This window comes from Ursus maritimus, unplaced genomic scaffold (genome assembly GCF_017311325.1).
Source record: "Ursus maritimus isolate PB19 unplaced genomic scaffold, ASM1731132v1 scaffold_8, whole genome shotgun sequence".
In the NCBI taxonomy this organism is placed as follows: Eukaryota; Metazoa; Chordata; class Mammalia; order Carnivora; family Ursidae; genus Ursus; species Ursus maritimus.
This window is the reverse complement of record NW_024426996.1, coordinates 68,530,527-68,537,036: the sequence shown is the minus strand read 5'-3', so window position 1 is coordinate 68,537,036 and position 6,510 is coordinate 68,530,527. Positions and strand designations below refer to the sequence as shown.

The 6,510-nt window shown below is 42.7% G+C and overlaps 1 pseudogene; it reads right to left on the bottom strand.

The window, feature by feature from the left end:
* Positions 1-381: 381 nt before the first annotated feature.
* LOC103658366 lies at positions 382-1,768 on the bottom strand (annotated as a pseudogene).
* Positions 1,769-6,510: the final 4,742 nt, after the last annotated feature.

The window sequence follows — 6,510 nt, the reverse complement described above, 5'->3', positions numbered from 1 at the left end:
CCTGAAATGGAATCTCTTAAAATGATCCACAGAGGAAATAAACTGATTAGGCAGGGCAGGGATTTATCCTGTACTCAGATCGAATGTTGCGTTTTGTTTCCGTCTCAGCTTCTTGTCCTGGGACTCAAACCACTCTGCTTTCCATTGGATTGCTCTTTGGTACCAGCAGCTCTGCTTGCCTGTGTCTTGACCATGCTCGTCCCCCAAGATGCCAGGGCTAACTGTCACTATGTTTCTGGATACTGCTCTAGAACAGCAACGTCTGGTAAAACTTTTTTTGATGATATAAATGTTTAAACAGTTCTCTGCCATTAAGTTCAGTAGCCCACTGGCCTCATGGAGCTTTTGAGCACTTGAAAGGTAGCTGGTATGACTGTGAAACTGAATATTTAATTTTAGTTGACTTAAATTGAAGTAGCCATTTGTAGCTTTTTTTCTTTCTTTCTTTTTTTTTTGTTGAGAAACTGTTTATTTTCCATCAACCTTATTTCCATTTGTTTGCCTTTGTGGATGAGCAGCTTAAGATCACTCAGTGGTTGTTCCTACCTATTCAGTGGCCTGAGCCATGGGAGCTGCGGACCAGTCTTCAGTGGCCGGCTGAGCGCCCCAGTCTTCAGCAGGAAACTGCTAACTCAGCACAGAAAGTACGAGGAGGCCTTCAGACCAGTCTGCAACTTCAGGAGCTGGAGCAGTCCCTTCACCCTGAAATTCCTCCTTGGTCACGGCCTTTTCAGCAGAGGCCTGCTCTTTCTTTTCAGTCTCTTCAGGATCTCTGTGGAAGTAGAGATGAGGCCTGACCTCCCAGGGGTCTTCATGGGAAGTGGTGCCGCGCAAGCGCAGAACTTCCCCGGCCAGCATCCACCACATCAGACCCACTGAGTGAGCTCCCTTGTTGTCACAGAGGAGAGTCTGTGTTACACAGAGCAGCGGTAGGCAGGTTAACATGTCTCCGTGAGAGGCTGGTGGTCAGCCCTGGGATCAGTAATCACCAGAAGTCTTGGCTCTCGGAAGGCTGCCAGGATCTGGTTAGTAAGGTTCCAGGAGTGAAGCATCCAGCGATAGGAGTGGCTCCAGTAGCAGCAGCAAACGTCAGTACAGCTCACTGGCCAGTATTCCCGGATGGTATGACACTGACATCGGCTGGGTTTTTAATGGGAACAATGGCATGAGCTGCCGGCAGAAGCTTCTCCAAGGTTCTTTTCAGATTTATGATGTAGATACCATCACTTTTCCTTCTGCAGATGTACTGTTCCATTTGCAAGTCAAGGTTGCTGCCACCTAAGTGGGTTCCTGCTGCAAGGAATTTTGAGGACATCCTCTTCCTTCATTTGCAGGACATCAAGCGTTCCGGACATGGTGAAAGTTTCCCTTTAAGTTACAACGGGAATGCAAAACAACACCATATGGACTCCTCCCTGGGTAGTGCGGTAACGCCATATATAGCTATTTGCTGTCCTCTCGTGCAGTGAAGTTTTAGATTCTTGCAGTCCCGGAAGTGTGAACCAGCGGCATCCACATCACCTGGGATTGGGAGATTGTTAGAAATATAGTGTCTTGGGCCTCACTCCAGATCTGCTGAACCAGGATCTACATTTTAATGGTATCTCCAGTTATTAGAGTGTCCATTAAAGTTTGAGAAGCAGTGCTGGAAATGAGTAATTCTCAGGAAGAGATGTGGTATCTATCAGAGTGAGCTGGGTTATGCTGCAGTAACAAACAAGCCCCAAATCGAGTGGCTTAAAATAAACAGATTTTACTTCTCACTAATGCTTCTTGTCCATGGTGGGCCAGAGGGGGCTCTGTTCTACACCATTCTTACTCCAGGTTCCAGGCTCATGGGCCAGTGCTCCTTGGATCACTTGTCATTGCTGTGACATAAGGGAAAACCAGCAGTGTGGTGAAACCTGTAATTTCTATTCACGTTTCGTTGGCCAAAGCATGTCACGTGACTACACCTAAGTCTAAGGGGCCAAGGAAGTGCAAGTTTATCAAATGCCCAGAAGGGGGAGAAACAGAATATTTGGTGAACATATATGTTGAACAGCACTAATGACTGTCACTCATAAGCATAATTACACCTTTTTTTGTTTGTTTTTTAAACAGCCAGTTCTGAAGATCATCATTTCAAGCCTGGACTTGCCATAGCTTTCTAATTGGTCTCTCTGTTGTCCTTTCTTTTTTTACATCACTACCATATTAATCCTTATAAGGCATTGCTCTGAATATTTCATTTCTCTGCTCAAAACCCTTCAATGACACCTCATTGTCCACCAAGTTAAGTAAACTCCTTTTAGCATGATGTAGTGGAAAGAATGCTACTAATTTATGTGTGACCTTGGACAGCGTTGCTTAAATTCTCTGAATCACAGTTTTCTCATCATTTAATTTGGAGATAAAAATACCCACCTTCAAGGGCTGCTATGAATCTTAAGTAAAATAATGTGTATAAAGTGCATAGTGTATTTGACATTTAGTAAATAAGAGCATAATCTCTGTCCTGAGCTCCTAGAGCATACTACACATATCTGTATCATAATATTTATCCAAAACATATTGAGATGACCTATTGCATGTCTGTTGCTCCTAGTAGACTTGAATTCTGTAAGGAATTTGACTTTACAATTATTGAGCCGAGCACAAGGCTCTGCATGTAGAAGATTCTTATTAAATGTTGTTTTAACTGCACATCATTTGTTAAGGGTTTTGAGCTCTCCCTAGTAAGGTTGCCTTATGTGTGTACCCAGTGTTAGAACCAAGCCATACCACTTGCTGTTCCTTAAACTAACAGCGTGTTTCTCACCTCTGGACCTTTGCTCATGATGTTCCTGCTTCTGAGATACACTTTTTCCTTCTGTACCTTAGCCTTTCAAAAGTTTGCTCATCACTTAAGTCCCACCTAAAATGGCACCTCTACAACTATTGTTTTTCTAATTCCTGAACCTGAAAGCAACATGTCCATTCTTTGAACATTCATAGTATTCAGAGAAGACTTCACTCAGAAGGCTGTGATGTTGTAATTCTTCTGGGAAAGTAATGACCAGGGGATTTATACTGGGAAGGCAAAGTGGAGAGCAGGAGACAGGGAGGACATTCCAGATTGATCAGGGTGGGCCCGCTCAAGTGCAGGGAGGGTGGAAAAAGAGGGCAGAGACAAGACTGGAGAGATAGGTGGGTATGAGAGGTTACCGGCCTTGCAGGCCATGGTTAAGAAGTTTGAATTTTATCCTGAGCCAGTGGAGATGACTTTGAGCAGGGAAGTGACATGATTGTTTTTTGCAACCTAGAAAAACCAGTTTAGGATGAGGATGAGAGTATGGTATTTAATAATTGAATGTAATAGAGATATTAGATATTTAATAATTGAGCTCCAGTTTTCTGTGTTAAGTCAGTTAGCATTGTCTGTTTTCTGATCATGATTTGGTCTTTCCAATGCCTTTCCTTTTCTTATGTCATTTATTTATTCCAGTTGCCTACCTAGCCCCTGAAGATGTTTGCGTTTTCAGCCCCTGTCTTAGGTCTGCACTCCAAGCAAGTATCCTCTGATAGCTTCAGTCATCTATCACTTAGGAATTGCATTTGGCCATTTATAACAACGACCCTTCTCTCAACAGTGTCTTCAATACGATAGAGGCTTATTTCTCTCTCATATAATAAAAGAAGTCTGCAGGTAGCTTGTACAGTTTTTTCTACTTGTTTCCTCTGCCATCCTTGACCCTATGGCTTCCATTCCCAAGATTACCTGATGCACAATGGCTGTTGGAGCTCCTACCATCACATCCCCATTTCAGGTAGTAGGAAGGAAGAAGTGGGAAAGAATGCATTATTTCTTAGAGTTCTATGTAATGAGTCTGCTTATAATCATTGGCAAATATTTAGTCACAGGGCTACCAAGGGGTGGGAAATGTAAACTTTTATTCTAAGAGGCTATGTGCCTGGCTAAAAAAAACTTGTGTGTGGATTTTTTGTTTTGTTTTAAGAAGAGACTTGTGAGGGGCATCTGGGTGGCTCAGTCGGTTAAGTGTCTGCCTTTGGCTCAGGTCATGATCCCAGGGTCCTGGGATTGAGTCCCACATCGGGCTCCCTGCTCAGTAGGGAGTCTGCTTCTCCCTCTACCTTTCCTCCCTGCTTGTTATCTCTCTCTCTCTCACTCTCTCTCAAATAAATAAAATCTTTAAAAAACAAAAAAAGAGGTTTGTGAGATTAGGAAAACAGCAGCCTCTGCTATGGTATGTGGCTCCAACCTTCATTACATACATCTGTTTTTTTGAAGACTTTGTGCTTCCATTAGTACATACTTGCCAAAAGTTCCATCGTACCAAGTCCTACTAGTATCTATCTGTCTTCTGGTATTTAAATTGCCATTTCATTTATGTATTACCTACACTCTGTGCCTTGATGAATATATACTTGTCCTGAATTTGACAATTTCTTGGTCAGATTTCATCCTTAACCTTCAGTCCTCCATCTCAGCAAGGGAGAGATGAACCAGGAGGTACTGCACAGACTTAGGGCAGAAGCCCCAGATGTGTTTGAACAGACATGCCTCAGTTGATACCTATCTAGATGAGGAATATATGATTTCCGTTGCCCACATTTACTTGTTCCCACAGTGCCCCTGTTTGGATTGTTTGTTGTCAACTTCGCATCCCTATGGCCCCTCTCTAAGGTTTTCTCCACATTACAGAAGAGAAATCAGGAACTACACTTATCCCTGTTCCCATCTCTATATTGCTCCAGTCTTGAATTTGCTAATAAGAAGAATTTACATAAGATTTGCAAGGCAGAAGAGTGGGAGAAGCCAGTGTTTTCTGGAGGCCATTGCAAACTCAAACTTGCTTCCTAGGGAGTTTTGTGCCCTAAACTCTCTGATGTTTCAAGCTGAGCTCAAGCTGCGGACCAAGCTGCCTCTGATTTCACAGGCAGCGCCCCTTACCTCAGTTCCCTTAGCTCTTCCAGTGGCCGTAGACGATCCTAATTCCTATACTAACTGTTTCATAATGAAATAATAGGGTGGCTTCTCTTTTCCTGAATGAACCCTGACTGATAAATCCCCTCTCACCTGAGTTAACTTGGTTACAAAAATTTTGGAGGTGCTTTTCCTAGAATACTATTTATATGGCCAAGCAGGTATGTTATTTTACATTGCAAACATCCTTTGAGATTACATATATGAATATTAAAATATACAGTACAATTACATCTTAATTCTATATTAGAATTTATATTATGTTTTATAGTATATTATAAATGTATGTCTCTCATCTCTCTGAAGGATTGATTTCCCAGAGTACTAGAGACTACTTATACCTCTTGCTTTAATTACATTTTGGCAAGAAGGTCTCTCACTGTGCTCAGTAGAAATGCCTTAGGAGCCAGTGCAGGGTGCAGTGGGAGTAGGGATGGTGATAGAGTCAAAAAGTGAAGTGGAGGAGCTCCCAGCTCGGTGGGACTCCAATCTGAGTTCCCAGCCCTGCACTCTTACTTTATCTGTAGAGCTCCGCTTCCGTTAATTGACATATGAGTGATCCACTCAAGATTTCATTTGATAGGAAGTGTTTCAGTGATTAAAAAGAAGGTTGAAAGCTGCTCCTTTAAAACCCTAAATTTGAGATGTGCCTTTTAAGTCTCAGCTCCTCCACTTACTAGCCGTGTGACCTTGGGCATGTCATGAAAACTCTGAATTCGGCTTCCTCAGGGGTATGATAATACCAATGGCAAAGCACTGCTGAGAAGATGGAAAGAAATAATGTCCATAAATTTGAAGGGCTGTACCAGTCAGGGCTCTACTCTCAAGTGCCTGCAGGGCCAGGCGAGTGACAGAAATGAATGAAATAGGCCATTGTGAATGGGAAAGGGCATCTCCCAATGAAAAGGAGCATCCTCAACTTACTGTACTTGTTAACATTTGGGGGAGGGGCATCTGGGTGGCTCAGTCCGTTAAATCGCTGCCTTCAGCTCAGGTCACAATCCCAGGGTACTGGGTTCAAGTCCTGCATCTGGCTCCTTGCTCAGCGGGGAGCCTGCTTCTCCCTCTGCCTGCTCTGCCTGCTGCTTCCCCTGCTTTTGCTCTCTCTCTCTCTGACAAATAAATAAATAAAATCTTAAAAAAACAAAACAAAACATTTGGGGGATGTGATCAGATCTTTTGATTTTTCAAGAAAACCTGGAAATAAGGATTTTTGGAGAGGAATCTCAGGATTTTAAAAAGGTTGATACTAATTTCACTTTTAAAAGCTAATCAAAACACATACGCTCATTTGTGGGCCTCCTTGTATGACCTTTAATTACCAAGATACCAATTATTATTATTTTTAATGGGCTTTGGAAGCTATCGATTTTAGCCTTTCCTGTGAGCTTGCCTACCTCCTTACTTTCTGTAATGTAGCTTCCCCCTTGACCCAGGTCTGACTGATCATAGTTTTCCATCTAAGGGGTTGGTATTGGGCAGAATGCTAGGGAAATCAGTCTGTCCTTCCTTACAAGTCTTGCTCAACTGCTCTGGGTAGGCAT